At 43.3% G+C, this 17,258-nt stretch overlaps 6 non-coding genes across 6 annotated transcripts; all 6 read right to left on the bottom strand.

Moving 5' to 3' along the window:
* Positions 1-2,931: 2,931 nt before the first annotated feature.
* Positions 2,932-3,004, bottom strand: trnav-cac (transfer RNA valine (anticodon CAC)). Its single transcript has one exon. It is a non-coding gene; the product is annotated as a tRNA-Val (tRNA).
* A 2,675-nt stretch (positions 3,005-5,679) lies between these two features.
* trnaa-cgc (transfer RNA alanine (anticodon CGC)) lies at positions 5,680-5,752 on the bottom strand. Its single transcript has one exon. It is a non-coding gene; the product is annotated as a tRNA-Ala (tRNA).
* Positions 5,753-8,428: 2,676 nt separating this feature from the next.
* On the bottom strand, positions 8,429-8,501 carry trnav-cac (transfer RNA valine (anticodon CAC)). The gene has a single exon. It is a non-coding gene; the product is annotated as a tRNA-Val (tRNA).
* Positions 8,502-10,039: 1,538 nt separating this feature from the next.
* On the bottom strand, positions 10,040-10,112 carry trnav-aac (transfer RNA valine (anticodon AAC)). Its single transcript has one exon. It is a non-coding gene; the product is annotated as a tRNA-Val (tRNA).
* A 2,674-nt stretch (positions 10,113-12,786) lies between these two features.
* Positions 12,787-12,859, bottom strand: trnav-aac (transfer RNA valine (anticodon AAC)). The gene has a single exon. It is a non-coding gene; the product is annotated as a tRNA-Val (tRNA).
* Positions 12,860-15,532: 2,673 nt separating this feature from the next.
* Positions 15,533-15,605, bottom strand: trnav-aac (transfer RNA valine (anticodon AAC)). The gene has a single exon. It is a non-coding gene; the product is annotated as a tRNA-Val (tRNA).
* Between the last annotated feature and the right edge of the window lie 1,653 nt (positions 15,606-17,258).

The following is a 17,258-nucleotide window of genomic DNA, read 5'->3' as shown; positions in this document are numbered from 1 at the left end:
TGAGATATGGTTTCTCCAGCGTCAGGGCTGGAAACGGGATGGAGTGAGATACACTGTGTAGACAGAACTGTGGAGAGAAATCAGCAAATGGAACAGCACCGTGAGACACTGCACTCTGTTAACATTGAACCACTAATATGATTGATTTAATTTTATCTTATCATTAATTGAACACGTTTGCATAATGTTTCCGCCCGGTTTCGAACCGGGGACCTGTCGCATGTTAGGCGAACGTGATAACCACAACACTACGTAAACGCTGTGGCAGTAACATCGTTGGGAACATAACCAGAGCGTTAACCTCAACAGCTGGACGACACTTCTGGAGCTTGTGTCAGGAGAAGAGAATAACGGTGCTATATTTAGCAAGGTTGTGAGTGTGGCAGGAATTGATCCCGTGTTTCTCTGCCTTTATACATAGGAACAGGAGTGGCCATTCCTCAGCAAGTGGTTAGAATCTGGAATACACTTCTCTAAAGGGCGGTGGAGTCAGACTCAATCTTATCTTTCAAAACGGAGTTGGATAAGTATCCGAATGCAAAAAATTGCACAGCTGTGGGTAAGTGACAGGGGAGTGAGACTTGTTGAGAGTTGGCATGGGCTCGACGGGCTGCATCCATTCCCTTATTCTTTGATTCTATAAGTTAGTGGCACATTTAATAGTGTGCATGTCAGCAGAATATTGAAAGGGACATGGATTCAGTCGACACAACGAGAGGCATCTGATTCAGAAGATTCGGGTGCACGAAAATTCGGGTTTAATGACTTTAAAAGCATCATTTTTCTTTTGTGAAGATTCGGTCAGAGAAATGTTTGAAAAATAATTTTTGCTGAAAAGGGCTCAGCACTTCATCTTCTTTTTGGCTGTTAGGGCCACACTTCTTTTCGATGGTATTCTTCCAGAATGTATATTTTCTTTGCTGTTTCACAATAACCAGTCCCTTGCACTGCAGTCTATCTCACTGTTTCCAACGTCTCATGTACATGTTACCAGCAATGAACATTTTGAAGCAGACTTCTAAAGCACAGTGTCCAAAATGGTTTATGGATTCAGAGGTAAAGTGCAGAGCACAGATAAGTTATTCAATTAAGGATTCTCCTTCAGTTAACATTTCTTTAGTTGTGCAAATGAAGATCATCAGTCAATTAATGATGTTTTCCCATGAAGGCAGGATAACATTTAATGATTATGCATTTTCTAAGTAAAAGCCCATGTGATTCAGGGCGAAGTGGCAAATTGGATCCAAATTTGGCTCAGAGGCATGAAGCAAAGGGTAATGTTTGATGGGTGTTTTTGTGACTGGAAGGATGTTTCCAGTGGGGTTCCGCAGTTTTCAGTGCCAGATCCATTGCTTTTTATGGTATTTATCAAAGATCTAAACTTGAATATAGGTGTTATGATTACGAAGTTTTCAGGTGTTATTAAAATAGGCAGTGTGGTTGATAATGAAGAAGAAAGCTGGAGACTCCAGGAAGATATCAATCAACTGATAAGGGGGTAGAGCAGTGGCAAATGGAATTTAATCCAGAGATGTGAGAGATCGCGCATTTGTGGAGGGCTAACAAGGAAAGGGAATACACATCAACTGGTATGACATTGAGAAGTGTAGAGGAACAAAGGTAACTGGGATTGCTTATCCACAGATCCCTGAAGGTAGCTGGCCAGTTGGAAAAGTTGGTTAAGAAGTCATATGGAATGGTTGCATTTATTGGCAGAAGCAAGGAACAGAACAGCAAGTGGGTTATGCTAGAACTGTATACAATTCTGGTTAGGCCACAGCTGGAGTACTGCGTGCAGTTCTAGTCACCGCATTGAAGGAAGGACGTGAATACGCTGGAGAGGGTACAGAGGAGATTTACGTAGATGTTGCCGGGAGTGGAGCAACTTTGCTATGAGGACAGATTGGATAGGATGGGTTTGTTTTCCTTGGAACAGAGGAGGCTGATGGGCGACAGCATTGAGGTTTATAAAAATAGGAGGGGCCTAGATATTGTCGATTGAAAGGTTCTATTTCACAGAGTGGAGTGGTCAACAACCAGGCTGCATAATTTTAAAGTAATTAGTGTAAGGGTTAAATGGGATTTGAAGTGAACATTCTGCATGCAGATGTTTGTGGGGGTCTCAAACTCACTGCCTGATAGTGTGGTGCAGGCAGAAACACTCACCACATTTAACAAGTTCTTAGATGTGCACATGAAATGGAATAAGTTGCAGGGGTGCACACCTAAAACTGGGCAATTGTAGGCCGGTGCAGATACGATGGGCTTAAATGACTCCTTCCATGCTGTAAACCTCTATGATAATATAATTATCGGTTACGATTACTTTCATGATGCAAAACGTGGCAATCAGATAATTAATGGTGTTTCCAGTGCAGAAGTGTTCGTGCAAGCTGGGGCTCGAACTCAGGAAGCTGAGATGAAGCATCTTATGAGGCTGCTGTTCGGTGTGCAGGGAGCGTTGTCTCGAATGGTGGCATTTTGCAGCCCAGTGAAGGGCGGTAAACCGCTGTTTGATGCTGCATTCTCCGCTTTCCGCCGGCAGCGGCTGATTGGAGAGTGTGGGAGCGGAAGTTTGGGCTTGTCCCGCCCTCAGTCACTCTGGAGCTGGGGAAGAGCGATTATTCGATGGGTTTGTTTGTGGCTTTAATTTTCTGTTGTGAAGCGTGGTGGCGTGGCAGGATCCTTTAATAATCTCTCACAGCTGACCTGAATTCACGGAATGTGCAGCTTTGAGATATTGTTTCTCCAGCGTCAGGGCTGGAAACGGGAGGGAGTGAGAGACACTGTGTAGAATTTGAGTGTGAACAGAACTGTAGAGAGAAATCAGAAAATGGACCAGCATCGTGAGACACTGCACTCTGTTAATATTGAACCAATAATATGAATGATTTAATTTTATCTAATCATTAATTGAACACGTTTGCATAATGTTTCCGCCCGGTTTCGAACCGGGGATCTGTCGCGTGTGAGGCGAACGTGATAACCACTACACTACGGAAACGCTGTGCCAGTAACATTGTTGGGAACATAACCAGAGCTTTAACCTCAACAGCTGCACTGCGCTTCTGGAGCTTGTGTCACGAGAATAGAATGACGGTGCTATATTTAGCAAGGTTGTGAGTGAGGCAGGAATTGATCCCGTGTTTCTCTGCCTTGAAACATAGGAACAGGAGTGGCCATTCCTCAGCAAGTGGTTAGAATCTGGAATACACTGCTCTAAAGGGCGGTGGAGTCAGACTCAATCTTATCTTTCAAAACGGAGCTGGATAAGTATCCGAATGAAAAAAATTGCACAGCTGTGGGTAAATGACAGGGGAGTGAGACTTGTTGAGAGTTGGCATGGGCTCGACGGGCTGCAACCATTCCCTTATTCTTTGATTCTATAAGTAAGTGGCACAGTTAATAGTGTGCTTGTCAGCAGAATATTGAAAGGAACATGGATTCAGTCGGCACAACGAGAGGCATCTGATTCAGAAGATTCGGGTGCACGAAAATTCGGGTTTAATGACTTTAAAAGCATAATTTTTGTTTTGTGAAGATTCGGTCGGAGAAATGTTTGGGAAAATAATTTTTTGCTGAAAAGGGCTCAGCACTTCATCTTCTTTTTGGCTGTTCGGGCCACACTGCTTTTCGATGGTATTCTTCCAGAATGTATATTTCCTTTGCTGTTTCACAATAACCAGTCCCTTGCACTGCAGTCTATCTCACTGTTTCCAACGTCTCATGTACATGTTTCCAGCAATGAACATTTTGAAGCAGACTTCTAAAGCACAGTGTCCAAAATGGTTTATGGATTCAGAGGTAAAGTGCAGAGCACAGCTAAGTTATTCAATTAAGGACTCTCCTTCAGTTAACTTTTCTTTAGTTGTGCAAATGAAGATCATCAGTCAATTAATGATGTTTTCCCATGAAGGCAGGATAACATTTAATGATTATGCATTTTCTAAGTAAAAGCCCATGTGATTGAGGGCGAAGTGGCAAATTGGATCCAAATTTGGCTCAGAGGCAGGAAGCAAAGGGTAATGTTTGATGGGTGTTTTTGTGACTGGAAGGATGTTTCCAGTGGGGTTCCACAGTTTTCAGTGCCAGATCCATTGCTTTTTATGGTATTTATCAATGAACTAAACTTGAATATAGGTGTTATGATTACGAAGTTTTCACGTGTTATTAAAATAGGCAGTGTGATTGATAATGAAGAAGAAAGCTGGAGACTCCAGGAAGAAATCAATTAACTGATAAGGAAGTAGAGCAGTGGCAAATGGAATTTAATCCAGAGATGTGAGAAATCGCGCATTTGTGGAGGGCGAACAAGGAAAGGGAATACACATCAACTGGTATGACATTGAGAAGTGTAGAGGAACAAAGGTAACTGGGATTGCTTGTCCACAGATCCCTGAAGGTAGCTGGTCAGTTGGAAAAGTTGGTTAAGAAGTCATATGGAATGGTTGCATTTATTGGCAGAAGCAAGGAACAGAACAGCAAGTGGGTTTTGCTAGAACTGTATAAAATTCTGGTTAGGCCACAGCTGGAGTACTGCGTGCAGTTCTAGTCACCGCATTGAAGGAAGGACGTGAATACGCTGGAGAGGGTACAGAGGAGATTTACGTAGATGTTGCCGGGAGTAGAGCAACTTTGCTATGAGGACAGATTGGATAGGATGGGTTTGTTTTCCTTGGAACAGAGGAGGCTGATGGGCGACAGCATTAAGGTGTATATAAAAAGGAGGGGCCTAGATATTGTTGATTAACAGGGTCTATTTCACATAGTGGAGTGGTCAACAACCAGGCTGCATAATTTAAAAGTAATTAGTGTAAGGGTTAAAGGGGATTTGAAGTGAACATTCTGCATGCAGATGTTTGTGGGGGTCTCAAACTCACTGCCTGAAAGTGTGGTGCAGGCAGAAACCCTCACCACATTTAACAAGTTCTGAGATGTGCACATGAAATGCAATAAGGTGCAGGGGGACACATCTAAAACTGGACATTTGTTGGCCGGTGCAGATACGATGGGCTTAAATGACTCCTTCCATGCTGTAAACCTCTATGATTATATAATTATCGGTTAGGATTACTTTCATGATGCAAAACGTGGCAATCAGATAATTAATGGTGTTTCCAGTGAAGAAGTGTTCGTGCAAGCTGGGGCTCGAACTCAGGAAGCTGAGATGAAGCATCTTATGAGGCTGCTGTTTGGTGTACGGGGAGCGTTGTCTCGAACGGTGGCATTTTGCAGCCCAGTGAAGGGCGGTAAACCGCTGTTTGATGCTGCATTCTCCGCTTTCCGCCGGCAGCGGCTGATTGGAGAGTGTGGGAGCGGAAGTTTGGGCTTGTCCCGCCCTCACTCACTCTGGAGCTGGGGAAGAGCGATTATTCGATGGGTTCGTTTGTGGCTTTAATTTTCTGCTGTGAAGCGTGGTGGCGTGGCAGGATCCTTTAATAATCTCTCACAGCTGACCTGAATGCACGGAATGTGCAGCTTTGAGATATTGTTTCTCCAGCGTCAGGGCTGGAAACGGGAGGGAGTGAGAGACACTGTGTAGAATTTGAGTGTGAACAGAACTGCAGAGAGAAATCAGAAAATGGACCAGCATCGTGAGACACTGCACTCTGTTAATATTGAACCACTAATATGAATGATTTAATTTTATCTAATCATTAATTGAACACGTTTGCATAATGTTTCCGCCCAGTTTCGAACCGGGGATCTTTCGCGAGCGAGGCGAACGTGATAACCACTACACTACGGAAACGCTGTGCCAGTAACATTGTTGGGAATATAACCAGAGCTTTAACCTCAACAGCTGGACTACGCTTCTGGAGCTTGTGTCACGAGAATAGAATGACGGTGCTATATTTAGCAAGGTTGTGAGTGAGGCAGGAATTGATCCCGTGTTTTTCTGCCTTTATACATAGGAACAGGAGTGGCCATTCCTCAGCAAGTGGTTAGAATCTGGAATACACTGCTCTAAAGGGCGGGAATGTCAGACTCAATCTTATCTTTCAAAACGGAGTTGGATCAGTATCCGAATGAAAAAAAGTTGCACAGCTGTGGGTAAATGACAGGGGAGTGAGACTTGTTGAGAGATGGCATGGGCTCGACAGGCTGCAACCATTCCCTTATTCTTTGATTCTATAAGTTAGTGGCACATTTAATAGTGTGCATGTCAGCAGAATATTGAAAGGGACATGGATTCAGTCGGCACAACGAGAGGCATCTGATTCAGAAGATTCGGGTGCACGAAAATTCGGGTTTAATGACTTTAAAAGCATAATTTTTGTTTTGTGAAGATTCGGTCAGAGAAATGTTTGGGAAAAGATGTTTTTCCTGAGAAGGGCTCAGCACTTCATCTTCTTTTTGGCTGTTAGGGCCACACTTCTTTTCGATGTTATTTTTCCAGAATGCATATTTTCTTTGCTGTTTCACAATAAGCAGTCCCTTGCACTACAGTCTATCTCACTGTTTCCAACGTCTCATGTACATGTTACCAGCAATGAACATTTTGAAGCAGACTTCTAAAGCACAGTGTCCAAAATGGTTTATGGATTCAGAGGTCAAGTGCAGAGCACAGCTAAGTTATTCAATTAAGGACTCTCCTTCAGTTAACATTTCTTTAGTTGTGCAAATGAAGATCATCAGTCAATAAATGATGTTTTCCCATGAAGGCAGGATAACATTTAATGATTATGCATTTTCTAAGTAAAAGCCCATGTGATTCAGGGCGAAGTGGCAAATTGGATCCAAATTTGGCTCAGAGGCAGGAAGCAAAGGGTAATGTTTGATGGGTGTTTTTGTGACTGGAAGGATGTTTCCAGTGGGGTTCCACAGTTTTCAGTGCCAGATCCATTGCTTTTTATGCTATTTATCAATGAACTAAACTTGAATATAGGTGTTATGATTACGAAGTTTTCAGGTGTTATTAAAATAGGCAGTGTGATTGATAATGAAGAAGAAAGCTGGAGACTCCAGGAAGATATCAATAAACTGATCAGGGGGTAGAGCAGTGGCAAATGGAATTTAATCCAGAGATGTGAGAGATCGCGCATTTGTGGAGGGCTAACAAGGAAAGGGAATACACATCAACTGGTATGAAATTGAGAAGTGTAGAGGAACAAAGGTAACTGGGATTGCTTGTCCACAGATCCCTGAAGGTAGCTGGTCAGTTGGAAAAGTTGGTTAAGAAGTCATATGGAATGGTTGCATTTATTGGCAGAAGCAAGGAACAGAACAGCAAGTGGGTTTTGCTAGAACTGTATACAATTCTGGTTAGGCCACAGCTGGAGTACTGCGTGCAGTTCTAGTCACCGCATTGAAGGAAGGACGTGAATACGCTGGAGAGGGTACAGAGGAGATTTACGTAGATGTTGCCGGGAGTGGAGCAACTTTGCTCTGAGGACAGATTGGATGGGATGGGTTTGTTTTCCTTGGAACAGAGGAGGCTGATGGGCGACAGCATTAAGGTGTAAATAAAAAGGAGGGGCCTAGATATTGTTGATTAAAAGGGTCTATTTCACATAGTGGAGTGGTCAACAACCAGGCTGCATAATTTAAAAGAAATTAGTGTAAGGGTTAAAGGGGATTTGAAGTGAACATTCTGCATGCAGATGTTTGTGGGGGTCTCAAACTCACGGCCTGAAAGTGTGGTGCAGGCAGAAACCCTCACCACATTTAACAAGTTCTGAGATGTGCACATGAAATGCAATAAGGTGCAGGGGGACACACCTAAAACTGGACATTTGTTGGCCGGTGCAGATACGATGGGCTTAAATGACTCCTTCCATGCTGTAAACCTCTATGATTATATAATTATCAGTAAGGATTACTTTCATGATGCAAAACGTGGCAATCAGATAATTAATGGTGTTTCCAGTGAAGAAGTGTTCGTGCAAGCTGGGGCTCGAAGTCAGGAAGCTGAGATGAAGCATCTTATGAGGCTGCTGTTCGGTGTACGGTGAGCGTTGTCTCGAACGGTGGCATTTTGCAGCCCAGTGAAGGGCGGTAAACCGCTGTTTGATGCTGCATTCTCCGCTTTCCGCCGGCAGCCGCTGATTGGAGAGTGTGGGAGCGGAAGTTTGGGCTTGTCCCGCCCTCACTCACTCTGGAGCTGGGGAAGAGCGATTATTCGATGGGTTTGTTTGTGGCTTTAATTTTCTGTTGTGAAGCGTGGTGGCGTGGCAGGATCCTTTAATAATCTCTCACAGCTGACCTGAATGCACGGAATGTGCAGCTTTGAGATATTGTTTCTCCAGCGTCAGGGCTGGAAACGGGAGGGAGTGAGAGACACTGTGTAGAATTTGAGTGTGAACAGAACTGTAGAGAGAAATCAGAAAATGGACCAGCATCGTGAGACACTGCACTCTGGTAATATTGAACCAATAATATGAATGATTTAATTTTATCTAATCATTAATTGAACACGTTTGCATAATGTTTCCGCCCGGTTTCGAATCGGGGATCTTTCGCGTGTGAGGCGAAAGTGATAACCACTACACTACGGAAACGCTGTGCCAGTAACATTGTTGGGAATATAACCAGAGCTTTAACCTCAACAGCTGGACTACGCTTCTGGAGCTTGTGTCACGAGAATAGAATGACGGTGCTATATTTAGCAAGGTTGTGAGTGAGGCAGGAATTGATCCCGTGTTTTTCTGCCTTTATACATAGGAACAGGAGTGGCCATTCCTCAGCAAGTGGTTAGAATCTGGAATACACTGCTCTAAAGGGCGGGAATGTCAGACTCAATCTTATCTTTCAAAACGGAGTTGGATCAGTATCCGAATGAAAAAAAGTTGCACAGCTGTGGGTAAATGACAGGGGAGTGAGATAGGTTGAGAGATGGCATGGGCTCGACGGGCTGCAACCATTCCCTTATTCTTTGATTCTATAAGTTAGTGGCACATTTAATAGTGTGCATGTCAGCAGAATATTGAAAGGGACATGGATTCAGTCGGCACAACGAGAGGCATCTGATTCAGAAGATTCGGGTGCACGAAAATTCGGGTTTAATGACTTTAAAAGCATAATTTTTGTTTTGTGAAGATTCGGTCAGAGAAATGTTTGGGAAAATAAGTTTTTCCTGAGAAGGACTCAGCACTTCATCTTCTTTTTGGCTGTTAGGGCCACACTTCTTTTCGATGTTATTTTTCCAGAATGCATATTTTCTTTGCTGTTTCACAATAAGCAGTCCCTTGCACTACAGTCTATCTCACTGTTTCCAACGTCTCATGTACATGTTACCAGCAATGAACATTTTGAAGCAGGCAGAAACCCTCACCACATTTAACAAGTTCTTAGACGTGCACATGAAATGCAATAAGGTGCAGGGGTGCTCACCTAAAACTTGGCATTTGTTGGCCGGTGCAGATACGATGGGCTTAAATGACTCCTTCCATGCTGTAAACCTCTATGATTATATAATTATCGGTTAGGATTACTTTCATAATGCAAAACGTGGCAATCAGATAATTAATGGTGTTTCCAGTGAAGAAGTGTTCATGCAAACTGGGGCTCGAACTCAGGAAGCTGAGATGAAGCATCTTATGAGGCTGCTGTTCGGAGCACGGGGAGCGTTGTCTCGAACGGTGGCATTTTGCAGCCCAGTGAAGGGCGGTAAACCGCTGTTTGATGCTGCATTCTCCGCTTTCCGCCGGCAGCGGCTGATTGGAGAGTGTGGGAGCGGAAGTTAGGGCTTGTCCCGCCCTCACTCACTCTGGAGCTGGGGAAGAGCGATTAGTCGATGGGTTTGTTTGTGGCTTTAATTTTCTGCTGTGAAGCGTGGTGGCGTGGCAGCATCCTTTAATAATCTCTCACAGCTGACCTGAATGCACGGAATGTGCAGCTTTGAGATATGGTTTCTCCAGCGTCAGGGCTGGAAACGGGAGGGAGTGAGAGACACTGTGTAGAATTTGAGTGTGAACAGAACTGTAGAGAGAAATCAGCAAATGGAACAGCATCGTGAGACACTGCACTCTGTTAATATTGAACCACGAATATGAATGATTTAATTTTATCTAATCATTAATTGAACACGTTTGCATAATGTTTCCGCCCGGTTTCGAACCGGGGACCTTTCGCGTGTTAGGCGAACGTGATAACCACTACACTACGGAAACGCTGTTGCATTAACATTGTTGGGAACATAACCAGAGCTTTAACCTCAACAGCTGGACTACACTTCTGGAGCTTGTGTCACGAGAATCGAATAACGGTGCTACATTTAGCAAGGTTGTGAGTGTGGCAGGAATTGATCCCGTGTTTCTCTGCCTTTATACATAGGAACAGGAGTGGCCATTCCTCAGCAAGTGGTTAGAATCTGGAATACACTTCTCTAAAGGGCGGTGGAGTCAGACTCAATCTTATCTTTCAAAACGGAGTTGGATAAGTATCCGAATGAAAAAAATTGCACAGCTGTGTGTAAATGACAGGGGCGTGAGATTTGTTGAGAGTTGGCATGGGCTCGACGGGCTGCATCCATTCCCTTATTCTTTGATTCTATAAGTTAGTGGCACATTTAATAGTGTGCATGTCAGCAGAATATTGAAAGGGACATGGATTCAGTCGGCACAACGAGAGGCATCTGATTCAGAAGATTCGGGTGCACGAAAATTCGGGTTTAATGACTTTAAAAGCATCATTTTTCTTTTGTGAAGATTCGGTCAGAGAAATGTTTGAAAAAGAATTTTTTGCTTAAAGGGGCTCAGCACTTCATTTTCTTTTTGGCTGTTAGGGCCACACTTCTTTTCGATGGTATTCTTCCAGAATGTATATTTTCTTTGCTGTTTCACAATAACCAGTCCCTTGCACTGCAGTCTATCTCACTGTTTCCAACGTCTCATGTACATGTTACCAGCAATGAACATTTTGAAGCAGACTTCTAAAGCACAGTGTCCAAAATGGTTTATGGATTCAGAGGTAAAGTGCAGAGCACAGATAAGTTATTCAATTAAGGATTCTCCTTCAGTTAACATTTCTTTAGTTGTGCAAATGAAGATCATCAGTCAATTAATGATGTTTTCCCATGAAGGCAGTATAACATTTAATGATTATGCATTTTCTAAGTAAAAGCCCATGTGATTCAGGGCGAAGTGGCAAATTGGATCAAAATTTGGCTCAGAGGCAGGAAGCAAAGGGTAATGTTTGATGGGTGTTTTTGTGACTGGAAGGATGTTTCCAGTGTGGTTCCGCAGTTTTCAGTGCCAGATCCATTGCTTTTTATGGTATTTATCAATGATCTAAACTTGAATATAAGTATTATGATTACGAAGTTTTCAGGTGTTATTAAAATAGGCATTGTGGTTGATAATGAAGAAGAAAGCTGGAGACTCCAGGAAGATATCAATCAACTGATAAGGGGGTAGAGCAGTGGCAAATTGAATTTAATCCAGAGATGTGAGAGATCGCGCATTTGTGGAGGGCTAACAAGGAAAGGGAATACACATCAACTGGTATGACATTGATAAGTGTAGAGAAACAAAGGTAACTGGGATTGCTTGTCCACAGATCCCTGAAGGTAGCTGGCCAGTTGGAAAAGTTGATGAAGAATTCATATGGAATGGTTGCATTTATTGGCAGAAGCAAGGAACAGAAAAGCAAGTGGGTTATGCTAGAACTGTATAAAATTCTGGTTAGGCCACAGCTGGAGTACTGCGTGCAGTTCTGGTCACCGCATTGATGGAAGAACGTGAATACGCTGGAGAGGGTACAGAGGAGATTTACGTAGATGTTGCCGGGAGTGGAGCAACTTTTCTATGAGGACAGATTGGATAGGATGGGTTTGTTTTCCTTGGAACAGAGGAGGCTGATGGGCGACCGCATTGAGGTGTATAAAAATAGGAGGGGCCTAGATATTGTTGATTAAAAGGGTCTATTTCACATAGTGGAGTGGTCAACAACCAGGCTGCATAATTTAAAAGTAATTAGTGTAAGGGTTAAAGGGGATTTGAAGTGAACATTCTGCATGCAGATGTTTGTGGGGGTCTCAAACTCACTGCCTGAAAGTGTGGTGCAGGCAGAAACCCTCACCACATTTAACCAGTTCTGAGATGTGCACATGAAATGCAATAAGGTGCAGGGGTACACACCTAAAACTGGGCATTTGTTGGCCGGTGCAGATACGATAGGCTTAAATGACTCCTTCCATGCTGTAAACCTCTATGATTATATAATTATAGGTTAGGATTACTTTAATGATGCAAAACGTGGCAATCAGATAATTAATGGTGTTTCCAGTGAAGAAGTGTTCGTGCAAGCTGGGGCTCGAACTCAGGAAGCTGAGATGAAGCATCTTATGAGGCTGCTGTTCGGAGCACGCGGAGCGTTGTCTGGAACGGTGGCATTTTGCAGCCCAGTGAAGGGCGGTAAACCGCTGTTTGATGCTGCATTCTCCGCTTTCCGCCGGCAGCGGCTGATTGGAGAGTGTGGGAGCGGAAGTTAGGGCTTGTCCCGCCCTCACTCACTCTGGAGCTGAGGAAGAGCGATTAGTCGATGGGTTTGTTTGTGGCTTTAATTTTCTGTTGTGAAGCGTGGTGGCGTGGCAGGATCCGTTAATAAACTCTCACAGCTGACCTGAATGCACGGAATGTGCAGCTTTGAGATATAGTTTCTCCAGCGTCAGGGCTGGAAACGGGAGGGAGTGAGAGACACTGTGTAGAATTTGAGTGTGAACAGAACTGCAGAGAGAAATCAGCAAATGGAACAGCATCGTGAGACACTGCACTCTGTTAACATTGAACAACTAATATGAATGATTTAATTTTATCTTCTCATTAATTGAACACGTTTGCATAATGTTTCCGCCCGGTTTCGAACCGGGGACTTTTCGCGTGTTAGGCGAACGTGATAACCACTACACTACGGAAACGCTGTTGCATTAACATTGTTGGGAACATAACCAGAGCTTTAACCTCAACAGCTGGACGACACTTCTGGAGCTTGTGTCACGAGAATAGAATGACGGTGCTATATTTAGCAAGGTTGTGAGTGTGGCAGGAATTGATCCCGTGTTTCTCTGCCTTTATACATAGGAACAGGAGTGGTCATTCCTCAGCAAGTGGTTAGAATCTGGAATACACTTCTCTAAAGGGCGGTGGAGTCAGACTCAATCTTATCTTTCAAAACGGAGTTGGATAAGTATCCGAATGAAAAAAATTGCACAGCTGTGGGTAAAAGACAGGGGAGTGAGACTTGTTGAGAGTTGGCATGGGCTCGACGGGCTGCATCCATTCCCTTATGCTTTGATTCTATAAGTTAGTGGCACATTTAATAGTGTGCATGTCAGCAGAATATTGAAAGGGACATGGATTCAGTCGGCACAACGAGAGGCATCTGATTCAGAAGATTCCGGTGCATGAAAATTCGGGTTTAATGACTTTAAAAGCATCATTTTTCTTTTGTGAAGATTCGGTCAGAGAAATGTTTGAAAAAGAATTTTTTGCTGAAAAGGGCTCAGCACTTCATCTTCTTTTTGGCTGTTAGGGCCACACTTCTTTTCGATGGTATTCTTCCAGAATGTATATTTTCTTTGCTGTTTCACAATAACCAGTCCCTTGCACTGCAGTCTATCTCACTGTTTCCAACGTCTCGTATACATGTTACCAGCAATGAACATTTTGAAGCAGACTTCTAAAGCACAGTGTCCAAAATGGTTTATGGATTGAGAGGTAAAGTGCAGAGCACAGATAAGTTATTCAATTAAGGATTCTCCTTCAGTTAACATTTCTTTAGTTGTGCAAATGAAGATCATCAGTCAATTAATGATGTTTTCCCATGAAGGCAGGATAACATTTAATGATTATGCATTTTCTAAGTAAAAGCCCATGTGATTCAGGGCGAAGTGGCAAATTGGATCCAAATTTGGCTCAGAGGCAGGAAGCAAAAGGTAATGTTTGATGGGTGTTTTTGTGACTGGAAGGATGTTTCCAGTGTGGTTCCACAGTTTTCAGTGCCAGATCCATTGCTTTTTATGGTATTTATCAATGATCTAAACTTGAATATAGGTGTTATGATTACGAAGTTTTCAGGTGTTATTAAAATAGGCAGTGTGGTTGATAATGAAGAAGAAAGCTGGAGACTCCAGGAAGATATCAATCAACTGATAAGGGGGTAGAGCAGTGGCAAACTGAATTTAATCCAGAGATGTGAGAGATCGCGCATTTGTGGAGGGCTAACAAGGAAAGGGAATACACATCAACTGGTATGACATTGAGAAGTGTAGAGGAAAAAAGGTAACTGGGATTGCTTGTCCACAGATCCCTGAAGGTAGCTGACCAGTTGGAAAAGTTGATTAAGAATTCATATGGAATGGTTGCATTTATTGCAGAAGCAAGGAACAGAACAGCAAGTGGGTTATGCTAGAACTGTATTAAATTCTGGTTAGGCCACAGCTGGAGTTCTGCGTGCAGTTCTGGTCACCGCATTGAAGGAAGAACGTGCATACGCTGGAGAGGGTACAGAGGAGATTTACGTAGATGTTGCCGGGAGTGGAGCAACTTTGCTATGAGGACAGATTGAATAGGATGGGTTTGTTTTCCTTGGAACAGAGGAGGCTGATGGGCGACAGCATTGAGGTGTATAAAAATAGGAGGGGCCTAGATATTGTTGATTAAAAGGGTCTATTTCACATAGTGGAGTGGTCAACAACCAGGCTGCATAATTTAAAAGTAATTAGTGTAAGGGTTAAAGGGGATTTGAAGTGAACATTCTGCATGCAGATGTTTGTGGGGGTCTCAAACTCACTGCTTGAAAGTGTGGTGCAGGCAGAAACCCTCACCACATTTAACCAGTTCTTAGATGTGCACATGAAATGCAATAAGGTGCAGGGGTACACACCTAAAACTGGGCATTTGTTGGCCGGTGCAGATACGATGGGCTTAAATGACTCCTTCCATGCTGTAAACCTCTATGATTATATAATTATCGGTTAGGATTACTTTCATGATGCAAAACGTGGCAATCAGATAATTAATGGTGTTTCCAGTGAAGAAGTGTTCGTGCAAGCTGGGGCTCGAACACAGGAAGCTGAGATCAAGCATCTTGTGAGGCTGTTGTTCGGAGCAGGTGGAGCGTTGTCTCGAACGGTGGCATTTTGAAGCCCAGTGAAGGGCGGTAAACCGCTGTTTGATGCTGCATTCTCCGCTTTCCGCCGGCAGCGGCTGATTGGAGAGTGTGGGAGCGGAAGTTAGGGCTTGTTCCGCCCTCACTCACTCTGGAGCTGGGGAAGAGCGATTAGTCGATGGGTTTGTTTGTGGCTTTAATTTTCTGTTGTGAAGCGTGGTGGCGTGGCAGGATCCTTTAATAATCTCTCACAGCTGACCTGAATGCACGGAATGTGCAGCTTTGAGATATGGTTTCTCCAGCGTCAGGGCTGGAAACGGGAGGGAGTGAGAGACACTGTGTAGAATTTGAGTGTGAACAGAACTGCAGAGAGAAATCAGCAAATGGAACAGCATCGTGAGACACTGCACTCTGTTAACATTGAACCACTAATATGAATGATTTAATTTTATCTTATCATGAATTGAACACGTTTGCATAATGTTTCCGCCCGGTTTCGAACCGGGGACCTTTCGCGCGTTAGGCGAACGTGATAACCACTACACTACGGAAACGCTGTGGCAGTAACATTGTTGGGAACATAACCAGAGCTTTAACCTCAACAGCTGGACGACACTTCTGGAGCTTGTGTCACGAGAACAGAATGACGGTGCTATATTTAGCAAGGTTGTGAGTGTGGCAGGAATTGATCCCGTGTTTATCTGCCTTTATACATAGGAACAGGAGTGGCCATTCCTCAGCAAGTGGTTAGAATCTGGAATACACTTCTCTAAAGGGCGGTGGAGTCAGACTCAATCTTATCTTTCAAAACGGAGTTGGATAAGTATCCGAATGAAAAAAATTGCACAGCTGTGGGTAAATGACAGGGGAGTGAGACTTGTTGAGAGTTGGCATGGGCTCGACGGGCTGCATCCATTCCCTCATGCTTTGATTCTATAAGTTAGTGGCACATTTAATAGTGTGCATGTCAGCAGAATATTGAAAGGGACATGGATTCAGTCGGCACAACGAGAGGCATCTGATTCAGAAGATTCCGGTGCATGAAAATTCGGGTTTAATGACTTTAAAAGCATCATTTTTCTTTTGTGAAGATTCGGTCAGAGAAATGTTTGAAAAAGAATTTTTTGCTGAAAAGGGCTCAGCACTTCATCTTCTTTTTGGCTGTTAGGGCCACACTTCTTTTCGATGGTATTCTTCCAGAATGTATATTTTCTTTGCTGTTTCACAATAACCAGTCCCTTGCACTGCAGTCTATCTCACTGTTTCCAACGTCTCATATACATGTTACCAGCAATGAACATTTTGAAGCAGACTTCTAAAGCACAGTGTCCAAAATGGTTTATGGATTCAGAGGTAAAGTGCAGAGCACAGATAAGTTATTCAATTAAGGATTCTCCTTCAGTTAACATTTCTTTAGTTGTGCAAATGAAGATCATAAGTCAATTAATGATGTTTTCCCATGAAGGCAGGATAACATTTAATGATTATGCATTTTCTAAGTAAAAGCCCATGTGATTCAAGGCGAAGTGGCAAATTGGATCCAAATTTGGCTCAGAGGCAGGAAGCAAAGGGTAATGTTTGATGGGTGTTTTTGTGACTGGAAGGATGTTTCCAGTGGGGTTCCACAGTTTTCAGTGCCAGATCCATTGCTTCTTATGGTATTTATCAATGATCTAAACTTGAATATAGGTGTTATGATTACGAAGTTTTCAGGTGTTATTAAAATAGGCAGTGTGGTTGATAATGAAGAAGAAAGCTGGAGACTCCAGGAAGATATCAATCAACTGATAAGTGGGTAGTGCTGTGGCAAATTGAATTTAATCCAGAGATGTGAGAGATCGCGCATTTGTGGAGGGCTAACCAGGAAAGGGAATACACATCAAGTGGTATGATATTGAGAAGTGTGGAGGAACAAAGGTAACTGGGATTGCTTGTCCACAGATCCCTGAAGGAAGCTGGCCAGTTGGAAAAGTTGGTTAAGAAGTCATATGGAATGGTTGCATTTATTGGCAGAAGCAAGGAACAGAACAGCAAGTGGGTTATGCTAGAACTGTATAAAATTCTGGTTAGGCCACAGCTGGAGTACTGCGTGCAGTTCTGGTCACCGCATTGAAGGAAGAACGTGCATACGCTGGAGAGGGTACAGAGGAGATTTACGTAGATGTTGCCGGGAGTGGAGCAACTTTGCTATGAGGACAGATTGAATA

Source organism: Pristiophorus japonicus, chromosome 3 (assembly GCF_044704955.1).
Source record: "Pristiophorus japonicus isolate sPriJap1 chromosome 3, sPriJap1.hap1, whole genome shotgun sequence".
Lineage (NCBI taxonomy): Eukaryota > Metazoa > Chordata > Chondrichthyes > Pristiophoridae > Pristiophorus > Pristiophorus japonicus.
This window is presented reverse-complemented; position numbering and strand designations above follow the sequence as displayed.